The sequence below is a fragment of the Xenopus laevis genome, chromosome 9_10L (genome assembly GCF_017654675.1).
Source record: "Xenopus laevis strain J_2021 chromosome 9_10L, Xenopus_laevis_v10.1, whole genome shotgun sequence".
NCBI lineage: Eukaryota > Metazoa > Chordata > Amphibia > Anura > Pipidae > Xenopus > Xenopus laevis.
Window position 1 is genome coordinate 24,689,315 of NC_054387.1, and position 14,959 is coordinate 24,704,273.

The 14,959-nt window shown below is 42.3% G+C and overlaps 1 protein-coding gene across 2 annotated transcripts in view; it reads left to right on the plus strand.

Moving 5' to 3' along the window:
* LOC108700975 (ras-related C3 botulinum toxin substrate 3) overlaps positions 1-14,959 on the plus strand; it is a 116,255-nt gene that overhangs the window by 68,454 nt on the left and 32,842 nt on the right. The gene's annotated exons all lie outside the window — the stretch shown is intronic.

Sequence of the window (14,959 nt, forward strand, 5' to 3'; positions counted from 1 at the left end):
ATAAGCAGGAGTCCAGGCAAAAGGTCAAAACCAAGGCAGGTGCAGGTATCAGGATACAGGAACAGGAATCAAGGCTTGGAAACAGGAACCAAGGTTCAGGGAAGCAGAACCTATTCTTGGGCGCCATTCAGACATCTTGGAAGCAGTTTTATATTCAAATTTGGCGCCAAAGTGACGTCATTGATATCCTTACGCCGGCGTGCCTGCGCCGGCGTGTTTGCGCATGCGCATTCACGCATGCGTCACGTTGCGGCGCTGGCGTCCCAGCACCCACGTGGGCCGACTGGGCGCTGCCATTTTGGATTCTTCACCGCCGTGGGGGAAGACGCGCGTCTTCACGCTCCCGCCCACGGGGGGCCTCAGGACCACCAGGGCTTGGCTTCTGGGGAAACTTGGAGTGGAAATCCCATACAAGATAAGGAGCATGAACATCAGAGTGTCCTTCCCAGGAGCATTCTTCAGGGCCAAAGCCCTTCCACTTGATGAGGTACTGAAGAGAGCCCCTGGAGATTCTGGAGTCAAGGATCTTTTCCACCTCATATTCTTGTTGACCATCCACAGAGATAGTAGGAGGGGGAGACTAGTCCACAGAAAAGCGGTTGGAGGTAGTGGGTTTCACCAAGGAGACATGAAACACGTTGGGAATTCGCATCTCAAGGGGAAGCTGAAGTCTGACAGCCAAAGGATTGATCACCTCTGAGATGGAGAATGGACCCACAAACTTCGGACCCAACTTAGGAGATGGCACCTTCAACCGAATGTTCCTGGAAGACAACCAGACTTTATCACCAACCTTGTAGGGAGGAGAGGGTCTATGTCTACGATCTGCAAACGTCTTGTGACCAGAGCACTCTTCTCCAAGTTCGACTTGGTTGCAGCCCAAATAGCAGACATGTGGGCTGCATCGTCATCTGCAGCCGGGACATGAGACAACACAAAGTCCTGTGGGAAGGCTTGAGGATGCTGACCATACACCGACATGAATGGAGACCTTCCAGTGGAAGCGTGGCATGCATTGAGGGAATTCCGCCCACGGGAGGAGATTCGACCAGTCATCTTGGCAAAGGGAGACGTGGTTCCTCAAGAACTGTTCCAAAGCTTGGTTCACTCGTTCAGCTGCTCCATTTGTCTGGGGATGATAAGCTGAGGAGAACTGGAGATTAATACCCAGATCTTTGCACAGGGAACGCCAAAACTTAGCTGTAAACTGGGAACCTCTGTCGGAGACAACTTCCACCATCCAAGTGGAAAATATACTGGATGAAGAGCTGAGACAACTCCACAGCAGAGGGAAGCTTCCGCAGGGGAATGAAATGGGCCATCTTGCTAAAGCGGTCAATCACAACCCAGATCACAGTGTTCCCACTAGAGGGAGGAAGCTCAACTATGAAGTCCATTGCTAAATGAGTCCATGGACGAGAGGGAATAGGCAATGGTTGCAATAACCCACTGGGGCGGGAATGGCTAGGCTTGGATGTGGCACAAACGGTACAAGCAGCAACAAAGTCTTTGACATCTTTTCGGATAGTCGGCCACCAGACTAAACGTTGAAGGAGTTCAAGAGTCTTTTCAGGACCAGGATGTCCTGCTTGCTTGGAACAGTGGGTCTTTTGAAGAATAGGCAGACGTAGCTCGGAGGGAACTAACGCCATCCCAATGGGGGTATCAGGAGGGGCAGAAGATTGACCAACCAGAGTTTGATCAGCGAATTGAGGGTACAAAGAAGCGATGATCTTGACAGGAGGAATAATTGGCTCTTGTCTTTCAGGAGAACGATCCACTGGGGTGAAACTTCGAGACAGAGCATCAGCCTTCCAGTTCTTGGAGCCTGGGCGATAAGCCAAGACAAAGTTAAATCGAGAGAAGAAGAGAGCCCACCTTGCTTGTCTGGGATTCAGCCTCTTGAGAGATTGAATGAACTCGAGATTCTTATGATCAGTGTATATTGAGACTGGAATCAGGGAACCTTCAAGAAGATGACGCCACTCTTCTAGGGCAAGCTTGACAGCCAGGAGTTCTCGATTACCTACATCATAATTCTGTTCGGCAGGAGAGAACTTCTTAGAGAAATAAGCACATGGATTCAATTTCCCATCAGCGGGTTGTCTTTGGGATAGGATGGCTCCAGCTCCAACTTCAGAAGCATCCACCTCGATGAAGAAAGGTAACTCCGGATCAGGATGGCGGAGAACCGAAGCAGAAGTGAAGGCATCCTTCAAGGACTGAAAGGCTTCAATAGCAGACGGAAGCCACAAGCTGGGTTTACCCCCTTTTCGCATGAGGGCCAGGATAGGAGCAATGCGAGAAGAGAACCCATTAATGAATTGTTGGTAGTAATTGGCAAAACCAATGAATCTCTGGATTGCCTTGGTGCTCAGCGATAGGGGCCACTCTTGGATTGCAGACACTTTCACAGGATCCATCTCGAAACCCTCTGGGGAGATGATATAGCCCAGAAAAGGAATCTTGGACACTTCAAACACACATTTCTCCAGCTTGGCAAAGAGAGAGTTCTTCCTCAAACGAGACAATACTTCCTTCACCTGGGAGCGATGGCTTGCAAGGTCCTTGGAGAAAATCAGGATGTCATTAAGGTACACAAACCACAAACTTTCCCAAGAGATCCTGGAAAATGTCGTTTACAAATTCTTGGAAGATAGCGGGGGCATTGCAGAGACCAAAGGGCATCACAAGGTACTCATAGTGCCCATCACGAGTGTTGAATGCAGTCTTCCATTCGTCACCTTCACGGATGCGGATAAGGTTATACGCCCCATGGAGATCCAACTTAGTGAAGATTTTAGCCCCCTTCAGTTGATCAAAAAGTTCTGCGATCAGAGGCAAGGGATACCGGTTCTTAACGGTGATTTTATTAAGACCCCGGTAGTCAATACAAGGACGTAGGCCTCCATCCTTCTTCTCCACGAAGAAGAATCCAGCCCCTGCAGGAGAAGTAGAAGGGCGAATAAACCCCCGCTGGAGATTTTCTTGGATATATTCCTTCATGGCAGCGGTCTCTGCTGGAGAGAGAGGATAAGTGCGACCTCTAGGGGGCATGGTTCCAGGCAGAAGATCGACAGGACAATCGTATTGTCGATCTGGCGGAAGGAATTCTGCTAACTTCTTACAGAATACATTGGAGAATTCCTTGTAGAAGGAGGGTAGAGTCTTCAGATCAGACGTAGAGCTATTCACCCTCTGGAGGGGTTCAGCAGGAAGACAGTGCTGCTGGCAAAATGGACTCCAACGGGAAATCTGCCCTGCGGACCAATCAATGGTGGGATTATGCAGGCGCAGCCAAGGAAGACCCAAAACAACTGGAACGGATGGGCAGGAAATAATTAGGAACGATAATCTTTCTTTATGCAAAGTCCCAACCTGCACAAGCAATTCCCCAGTCGTCATGGAAATGAACTCAGACTCCAGGGGTCTGTCATCAATGGCAGTGACACGAAGGGGAGTAGACAATGGGAATAAGGGAACTTCCATATATTTGGCAAAGAGAGCGTCCATGGAGTTCCCAGCAGCTCCAGAATCAATGAAGGCTGAGCCATCAATGGTCTTAGTGGCCAGATGAATCTGTAAAGGAAGGAGAAACCTGTGAGTGTTCTCTTGAGAATTCGGAGTAGTGCCCCCTACATGAGTTACCCTAAATATACCTTGGGGAACAAAACTCGTGGGCTTCACAGGACAAGAGTTTGCAAAATGAGATTGTCCGCCACAGTACAGACATAGGCCAGCCGTCCGTCTACGGAGCCTTTCTTGCTCGGAGAGACGAGCTCTTCCTACTTGCATAGGTTCCTCCGGAGGAGAAGTGGACGCTTGAGAAGCTGGAATATGCAAAAGAGGTCTTTGGAAGCGTGGTGCCAACAAGGGTTGAAATCTTTTACTGCGCTCCTTCTCTACTTGATGCTCTCTGAGACGAGCGTCCGCTTTAATGGATAGAGCAATCAAATCTTCCAGCAGGTTAGGGAACTCCCTGGAGACAAGATCATCTTTAATTCGAATAGACAGACCTTGATAGAATATAGCCTTATAGGCATCGTCATTCCAGGAAGTCTCGGCCATCAAAGTTCTAAAGTCAATAGCATAGTCACTGACACTGCGGTTTCCCTGCCGGAGTTGCAGAAGACGAGAAGGGGCATTTGTGACCCGACCCGGGGCATCAAACACAGTACAAAATGCTTGAAGAAAAGCCTTGAATTCTTCTCCCAAAGAGATGTTGCCCACTCAAGCGGTTTGCCCACCAAACGAGACATCACATACCCCACCTTAGAACGTTCATTGGGAAAGTGAGAGGGTTGAAACTCGAACTGGATCTGGCACTGTGTAGCGAAACCTCTGTAGGCTTGTGGGTCCCCATTGAGGCGGAGGCGGAATGCGAGGCTCACCAGACAAGGAACTTGCGGTAGAAGAAACAGCCGCCAAGGGAGGATTTCCAGCAACTTGGGAAGCAGGGGGCGCAGGAGGCATACGAGAGAGAAGGGTATCAAGTGCCTGCCCTATGCGGTACTGCTGGGCTTCATAATCTTCCATGCGGGATGCCAGTCCGCGGAGCGCTCGTCCGACATCAGGAGTAGCTTCCTCAGTAGGATCTATGGACCACGAATAATGTCAGGGAGCCGGGAGCTCCCTCCAGGGAGGTAGTCTGGATCAAGGAGGAAGCCCTCTTGAGGGAACAAGGTCGCGGTGTCCAACGGGTAGGCAAGTGGATAATCAGAGTTCAGGCTAGAGATCACGGGCAGGCAGATCAAGATCAATAAGCAGGAGTCCAGGCAAAGGGTCAAAACCAAGGCAGGTGCAGGTATCAGGATACAGGAACAGGAATCAAGGCTTGGAAACAGGAACCCAGGTTCAGGGAAGCAGAACCTATTCTTGGGCGCCATGCAGACGTCCTGGAAGCACATTTTGGATTCTTCACCGCCGGGAGCAGACGCGCCTCTTCGCGCTCCCTGCGGCCTTGACAACTAGCAGTTATATATATATATATATATATATATATATATATATATATATATATATATATAGTAATTTGATGGGTCAAGCGTGGCCTTTTTAATAATAGGCTTTACACAGTCCTGTTTGAAAGGAGAAGGGAAGGTTCCAGAAGCTAGAGAAGAATTGAATATGTGAGTAAGTAGTGGTGTAAGCTCTGCAATACAGTGTTTGAGCAGAGAAGAGGGCATAGGGTCAAGGGGGCAAGTTGTGAGTGGGGAGGACAAAAGAAGCTTGGAGACTTCTGTTATATATTTATATATATATATATATATATATATATATATATATATATATATATATATATATATATATCATTCCTTCCATGAAACATACTGCAAATTCTTAAGGAAAATTATTGGAATGTCTGGAAATTCCTTTTAATGCAGAAGACTAGGAGATTGTGTCATGTAAAACACCATACATGCATCAGTCTGACCTAATTGGGCAGGACATGCCTGCAATTCCCCAATGTCCTGAATTTTAAGGGATTGGTTACTTTTGAGTTAACTTTTAGGATGATGTAGAGAGTGCTATTCTGAGACAATTTTCAATTGTCTTAAATTTTTTATTATTGGTGGTATTTTAATTATTTCACATTTATTTATTTTCTAGTTTGGAATTTTAGCAGTTATCTGGTTTTTAGGGTCCACATTACCTTAGCAAGTGGTTTGAAGAAGACTATTAGAGAGGGACTTTATAGAAACACAAGTAATGAAAACTAACAATAATAATAATGAAATTGTAGTCTCACAGAGCAAAAGTGTTTTGGCTACTGGGGTCAGTGACCCCCCAACTGAAAGCTGTAAGAAAATAATTTAAAACCGATAGAAATTACCCACACATAAAAACCTTCTGTAATCCAACTGAATCACACACCACCATTAGTAAAAGACTTAAACAGTAGCATTTATTTTCCAGCATAAGTAAAATTGCAAGTAACACTGTTTGTCATCAAATACATCTGTACAGAGACTCTATGACGTTTTGGGCTCAGCCGCTCCCTTTCTCAAGTTTGTCTCCACTTAGATTACTGATTACATCTCTAACGCACCCTTAAATCCTGTAACAAGCTGCAAACAGTAAACCCACGTGACCGGTCCCATGATGGAGCGACATACTGTAGCTGATGTCACTCCGTCAGAGAAGCAAGCCACATAGACAGATGGACACCATATTTGTAGTTGGCTAGACATATGGTATCATATCTATGCTCATATATATGGCAGTAAATGGAGAAATTTAATGATCACACTTTATCTCATACACAAATATATATTATATATATATATATATATATATATATATATATATATATATATATATATATATATATACACACACAAAAAGTCCTGATCCTGAATCCCATTATTAAAAAAGGCAATGTTAATATCATGATCTTGAACATTAATATCAGCACAAGCAATATTTTATGTGAAAATCAAATAGCGCATATATAAACATAAATAAAATACAAAAAATGCAGAAAATAAAATATGTATAACTAGTCAAGCATCATTAATCAAATAAATAGAAATCAAAATCCCTATTTAACCCATTGAGACTAAGGGGCCGATTCATCAAGAGTCGAATATCGAGGGTTAATTAACCCTCGATATTCGACTAGGAACTAAAATCCTTCGACTTCGAATATCGAAGTCGAAGGATTTAGCGCAAATGCTGCGATCGTACGATCGAAGGATTATACGATTTTTACTTCGAATCCTTCGATAGTCGTAGTCGAAAGTCGAAGTAGCCAATTCGATGGTCGAAGTAGCCCAAAAAATGCTTCGAAATTCGAAGTTTTTTTACTTCGAATCCTTCACTCGAATTTAGTGAATCGGCCCCTAAATGTTTTTAATCTGTGTATCCACTGTACCTCTGCTTTCCGTAACATCAAAACCAGATCTCCACCACTTCGGGGCACCGGATTGTGTTGAATAACTCTAAATCTTAGATCCTCAGCCATAAGGCCTTTTTCAAGACAATGTTTGGATACTGGAAGTATATTGTTCCGAGTCTTTACCATGGATCTATGTTGGGAAAACCTGTCCCTGACATTTTGACAGTCTCCCCAACATAGATCAGGTCGCAAGGACATACCAGCATATACACCACAAAATTTGTGTCACAGCAATAGTTTCCCCTGATCCTATAAGTTCTATTTGTAACTGGGCTATCAAATGTAGCTCCTGTAAGTACATATCTACATTGTGCACAACCCCTACAATGAAACATACCATCTTTGGGAGGGCCCATAAAGGTAAATTGTTTTGGTGGAGGGCTTATTTCTGCTCATACCAATCTTTTACCCACAGTACAACCTTTTCTGAATGGCATCATAGGCATCTGTTCAAATTCTATAATAGTAGAATATCCTTCAAAAGATGCCAATGTTTACACAGAATCTGAAAATTTCCACTCTGAGAGTGATATTGACTAACAAAGGTTACACATTGTCTACCACTCCTATTTACTACCTTTGTAACCTTGTTCATTTGGGCCCTTTTAGCGCTCTCATCCAGAGTGTCAGATGGATACCTCCTATGTGAAAATTGGGTCTGCATTTTTAATAGATCTTGTTGCAACAGGGACTGTTCATTGGTTCATCTGACATACTCTAGCGAACTGACTAATGGGTATAGATTACTTTACTCCAGAAGGATGAAAGCTATCATATGACAAAAGTTGACTGTGATTAGTAGGTTTAGTAAATATTCTTGTTGTGAACATATCACCTGTTATCATATTAGTTGGACATCTAGAAAATCGATTTCATGGGCACCATTTATCCTATCACGGAAAGACTCCAAGTCACCCCGCCAGAGGAGGAACATGTCATCGATGTACCGCCACCACGCCAAACAGTAACCCCCAAAGAGGACATCTGTATAGACATGTTCCCCCTCAAACCAATTCATGAACGAGTTGGCATAGGCTGGGGCAACTTTCGACCACCCTCCGTAACTGCAGATAAAATGTGTCCCTAAATCTTAAATAGTTTCTATGTAGAATGAAGCTTAATATCACCATGAAAAACCACACCTCTTGGTGGCTATATAAATCACTTTCTTGTATTAAATTTTCCATGGCATATAATCCCTGAGAGTGAGGTATGGAGGTACTGTATATAGGCTAGACACATTCAGTGTAGCAAGCCATATCTGACCGTCGATCCTTCCTAACTTTTTCAGTTTATCCAAAAAATCAAGAGTATCACATATATAACTATATATATAACAAGTCAAGGACCCAATGCCCGCCACGATTAATTGTCCCAGTGGCTTAACTGGGTCCTTGTGTATCTTAGGTAGAATGTATATTAGGGGACTTGTGGGAGAGTCAACCTGCATATAGGCTAAGGTAGACCCAGTGATCATACCCTGATCACAACAGTAGTGTATCAAATTCCCCTTTAAATTTCTCAGTTGGATCACTTTGCAAACAAAAATATACATCAGCATCTGTCATTCTATCTCTCCTATATATTTATCTTTATCAGATCATGATATTGGACATAGAAGATAGTTCAGAAAGAGCTAAAGACTCCCATTTTAAATGTAACCTTCTGTATGTAGGACTCAACAGAAACAAACTGATTTTTAGCCCTGAGACCAACTTTATTCACATCAAAACCAGTTGGACTTATACACATATATATATATATATATATATATATATATATATATATATATATATATATATATATGTCTCACATAATTCTTGACACATTAGAAAAATGAACTTTTAGTCTTAGAGTTCTAAAAAAACTGTATAAATCTAGTTGTAGTTGAAAATCGTCCAATTTTGAAGTAGGACAAAATTGAGCTAATAATGATACCATATGTCTAGCCAATTTTGGATAGTACTTTAAGACATGATTCATATAGATCACACGATCGAGCTCAAGAATTTACAACTGAAGATGAAAGGAACCCATCCACTTCCACTTTTTTTAGCTTCAGGAGCTTTAAGAGGAACCGCACAAGAATCAGGAAAGGTGGCAATAAGTAGGTGTTGTGCACAATGCAGATATGTACTTACAGGAGCTACGTTTGATAGCCCAGTTACAAATAGAACTTATAAAATCAGGGGACACTATTGCTGTGACACTAATTTTGTGGTGTATATGCTGGTATGTCCTTGTGACCTGATCTATGTTGGGGTTTTCCCAACATAGATCCATGGTTAAAGGAGAAGGAAAGCTACCAAATCAGATTATTGCCAATAGATTAGCCACAATAGTGCAAGCTATACCACTATATTTATTCTGCAGAATGATTTACCATACTTGAGTAAACAGCTCTAGAAGCTCCCTCTGTTTGTTTAGGATAGCAGCTGCCATATTAGCTTGGTGTGACATAACTTCCTACCTTTCACATGTCTTTCACTGCTCACTCATTGCTCTGAGCTCAGATTACAGCAGGGATGGAAGGGGGAGATTTGAAATTTGTGAAAGGAAGCGGCTGCCCCTGAAATGTCGTAGAGTCTCTGTACAGATGAGTATTTGATGACAAACAATATAATTAGCACTTTTACTTTCAGTTGGATTATATATGATTTAGTGGTATGACTCACCACATTTTTCGCACCCTGGTTACTAACAAGTACATATATATATATATATATATATATATATATATATATATATATATATATATGTATATATATATATATATATATATATATATATATATATATATTTATTTAAGTTGGACACCCTAACACCCAAGGGACTGAATGAAAAACTACCACTGGGTTGCTTTATCTAGTCTCAGCTCAAGATGTGCCGGAGGTCCCCCTTGATGGACGGTTTTGTGGACTTTTGGATATTCCACCTGTGTGGTAGTAGCCCACCTCTGCTGGAATGTGACTGTCTTGTTATACCCATATGTCCACTAGTTACTGTATTGTTTTTATCTCACTTCACTTATGCTTTCTCACTCGCACCTTTGCTTTGTTTGACCCAATGGTTTAGGACACATTTAAGTGACTCCTGTTGTTGTAGGTCGGACTGGTCATTCTATATAAAGACTATGGACCTTATAGCAGGTGATTCAATTCATTGTACAGATATGTGGGCCGAGACAAACGGCAAATGCATTTTTTCCCCTTTTGATCCTGTGCCTCTGCAAAACTGGGGTGTGCTGGCTGGCAAGCTGTTCCAGTGTCTCAGCAACCCCCTAATATTTACAATATTGGCGTATACCGTTTTGACTGCCTACTAGGCAGATATGGATCTATAAAGCCTCCCGGTGCATGAGGGATGAGCTCAAGCATGATACCCGTGTCTTTTGTTTCCGTTAAACTTGTCCACCTCTACTGTACTATATGGGTAGAAGGCACTTTATTACCCTTTTTTCACACGCTATCCCATGGTCCCACTATAAGTGTGGGTTGGTCTATTTGAATGGACCTAAAGAATTGGGTAACATGCAGGAGCCCATTGTTACAACCAGAGGGTCTCTCTCTTTTTTTATTCTTACAGGTGTGTTTCCCATGACTCTGATGTCTATCACCACCCAGCCTCTCTGTGGCTATTTAGTTTGAACATTCACTCTGCACTGTGCTTCCTTGACAAAGGTTCCTGTGTGGGACCGAAACGTTGGATAAATAAACCTTTACTTTTTTGACACTTTTTGTCTGTTTTTGCTAAAATCCTGCGAGTGCCATCATTTTGTATCCTGTATATATATATATATATATATATATATATATATATATATATATATATATATATATATATATATATATATATATATATATATATATATATATATATATATATATATATATATATATACGCACACATGTAATATATGTATGTATACATACATACAAAAAAACCTTAGAACACAAGCATTTTATTCTTTGGTGATTAGGCCCTTCAGCAAGTGCTCCGACAAAGTGTGCAAAGAGAATGTAATTTAAAAGGTTGCTTAACAAAATACTTGATGACAAACATAGAAAATATATTTTTAGATACAGACCGTATTAAATGATCATATAACGCATAAAGGATACACAGCACCTTAATTAAAGATGGTATGTAATAATCCATGGTGGCTGTCATTTTGAATGACAGACAACCAGATTTGGACTGGGATGCCAGGGGCCCACCAGAAAACCTTAGACCTTGGGCCCACTTTCCAAACTATTATTCCAACTCTCCTCACTCACCCTCTTTATTTTTCTAGTTTGTTATCTCTACATAATATACTATATTCTTCCATTATTAAGCCCCTTAAAGAAATAGGGAATGACCATGAAATAGGCCAAATGGTTAGTAGCAAGAGGGCCCACTGACACCTGGGCCCACTGAGAGTTTTCCTGGTATCCCTGGTGGGCCAATCCGACACTGCAGACAACACATTAGACTACACATGATTAGATCATTAGCAAGGTTATCATTCTAGCACTTGGTCTGCCACCAATGAAATTATGTAGCCCACATTTGAAAGGCAATTGAGAAAGCAGGAGTTGGAATTGCAGACCTTAGGATAGCATCATGGAGATTGGGTCCAGTGTTCCCTTAGTAACACATACCTTCCAACTATCCTGTTTTTTGCAGGACAGTCACGATTTTGACAGCTCAACCTGCAATCCTGGTTTCTTACCGAAATGTCCTGCATTTCCCTTTGATCTCCTGTACTTAACTAAATTAGAGTTTTTTGGTAGAGAGCTCAGAACACTCAGCACCAGCACAAAAGATAAGAATAAGATAAGCAGGTCTTTTTGAAGAACTGAGGCTTGCAGCTTAAAGGTTAATTTCACCTTCATTACCAAAATTGTAATAACACTTAAAACATGAACCTAACTTTCCATAACCTGACAAATTTTGCAAAATTGACATTAGGGGGTGTGACATAAAATGGGCGTGGTCAAAATTGCTCATCAGAACTTTTTTTTCTCTCATTTCATTTTTCAAATGTTGGGAGGCAGGGGCATAACTACAGAGGAAGCAGACCTTGCGGCTGCAGGGGGGCCCAGGAGGTATATGCAGGGCCGCCATTAGAAATCACGGGGCCCCGTACAACAAAATTTTTGGGGCCCCCTGGGCCCCGCCCACACTGACGACCAAGTTCCGCCCCATATCCCGCCCACATCGCAGTTAAAAGACCACACAGACATCAGCGCTAAAAAAGTAACCCCCCCCCACACAAGTTGTAAAAAGCTATTGATGGTCAGGGCCCCCTTATAAAAAAAATTGGGGCCCCAAAAAAAAAAATTAAAATTTTTTTTTTTTAAAAAACATTGGTGGCAGGGGCCCCCTGTTAAAAAAAACTTGGGGCCCCAACAAAAAAAAATGTAAAAAAAACTAAAAAATAAACAAACATTGGTGGCAGGGGCCCCCTTCTAAGTTAAAAACAAATTGGGGCCCCAAAAAAAAATTTGAAAAAAAATTAATTTTTTTTTGAAAAAAAAAAAAAACATTGGCGGCAGGGGCCCCCTTATAAGTTAAAAACAAATTGGGGCCCCAAAAAAAAATTTGGAGAAAAAAAAATTTTTTTGAAAAAAAAAAAAATGGTGGCAGGGGCCCCCTTACAAGTTAAAAACAAATTGGGGCCCCAAAAAAAATTTAAAAAAAAAATAATTTTTTTTTGAAAAAAAAAAAAAAACTGGTGGCAGGGGCCCCCTTACAAGTTAAAAAAATTTGGGGCCACCAAAAAGAAAATTAATTTTTTTTTTTAAAAAAAAACCCAAAAAAAAACAATGGTGGCAAGGGGCCCCTTACGAGTTAAAAAAAAATTGGGGCCCCAAAAACAAAAGTTTTAAAAAAAAGATTGGTGGCAGGGGCCTATAGAATATTAAAATAATACATTGGTGGCCAGGGGATTAAAAAACAAAAAAAAACAAACTGGTGTTCAGTAGAATTGAACTCATGGCTTCAGTACTTCAACTTCGCCTCCTTTCGTGACTTCGGGTCTTTTCACCGCTTCAGGACTTCGGCTTCGACTGTTTTCGTGACTTCGGGTCTTTGCGCTGCTTCAGGACTTCGGCTTCGGCTGTTTTCGTGACTTCGGGTCTTTTCGGCGCTTCGTGACTTCGGGACTTCGGCTTTTTCCGTGACTTCGGGTCTTTTCGTCGCATCGGCTTCGGCTTTTCGGCACTTCCGCATTCGGCACTGAAGAGGCAAGACGTACGGCTCGGGCGCTCGTAAGGGGGGCCCGGATCTTCAAAAAAATGCAGCGCTGCCGGGCCCCCCTTCATGCCCGGGCCCGGTACGCTTGTCCCCCCTGTCCCCCCCTGATGGCGGCCCTGGGTATATGGCCCCCATTATAAATATTGGTAAACCTTTTAGACATTTTGTGGGCCTGAAAAATAATTTCCTGTGGGGCCCAGTAATATCTAGTTAAGCCACTGTTGGGAGGTATGGTAAAATGGTAGGAGGTGGCATAGGTGATGTGATAGGGCAATAGCTTGCAGTTCAGGTACTGGAGTATTTAGTTGGTATGCAGGTGGCTATTGCTTCCATGTACTACCCCAAATTATTTTTCTAACTGATAAGCAACGATAGACTTTTCATCATTTCAGACAGTGCTTGTCCACGGCCTGATTTTACTGTCAGGGTAGCAAGGCCATCAGTACCTGGAACTAGGTGAAACATGCCAGGGAAAAGGCATATCAGGCAAAATGTAATAGGTATCTGAAGGGTTAAGTAGTTAAATATCAGGCCCAAGTCTTGGCAGGCAGTGACAAGAAAATTTAAGAACAGGATAGAAGTTAATAATCAGAATAAAATGGCTAAATAGCTCTATAGTCTGGCACTGAAGACCAGGATTAAGGTACAGTATGTGTTCTGCTGGACGTAAGACACACTTATTTTACCATGGTTCGTTATATTGCACTTTTTTTTTTTTTTTTAAAGGTTATGTTTTATTTGCTTTTAATAAACATTACAAAAAAGAAAAATTAAAAGTAATATATCCATAAACATGTGTACAGTTAAGACATGTGTCACTGGTCCATAATTATTTGCTTTCAATTGGTACAGCATAGATTGAGGGTGAATTAGCATCAGAAGACATTACAGGTATAGTGTAAGCATATATATTATCCGGTTGCATGATAATTTCTCGGTTGCACGCCCGGACCCATTTCCCACTAAGGACTCCATATCTTTTGAAATTTATCTGCGGTGCCTCTCGCTTCCCAAGAGTCCTTTGTGGGAGGGGTAGGTCCTATCCAGTGCATAATCACACATTTATTTAGCATAGAATAATAATGCTCTAAACCTTAATCTTGCACAGACAGTGGGTACAAGGTGTTCCACTACACCCAGGAGAAACACAATTGGGGAGAGTATATGGGGGAATTCGAGTGTGTTCACTAATGAGGCCATTACTTGCGACCAGTAAGTATTTATCACTGGGCAAGACCAGATCATGTGTAGAAAATTGGCTACTGGAGTTCCACATCTGGGGCAGGAGTCAGTGTCCTTCTTACCCATTGCCTTTAGTTTAAGCGGGGTGATATAGAGTTGATGGAACACCTTGTATTGAATCAGCCTATCCCTGGTTGCTATTAAAGGGATCCTGTCATCGGAAAACATGTTTTTTTCAAAACGCATCAGTTAATAGTGCTACTCCAGCAGAATTCTGCACTGAAATCCATTTCTCAAAAGAGCAAACAGATCTTTTTTATATTCAATTTTGAAATCTGACATGGGGCTAGACATTTTGTCAATTTCCCAGCTGCTCCAGGTCATGTGACTTGTGCCTGCACTTTAGGAGAGAAATGCTTTCTGGCAGGCTGCTGTTTTTCCTTCTCAATGTAACTGAATGTGTCTCAGTGGGACATGGGTTTTTACTACTGAGCAGGGCTGGAATTAGGGGTAGGCAGAAGAGGCACGTGCCTAGGGCACAAAGGCAGAGGGGCGCCAGGCACATACCTCTTCTGACCCTTTCCCCTAGTTGGGACCGTCTTCTCCAGACTCCAGAAGCCGTTCACGCGAGTGCGCTCT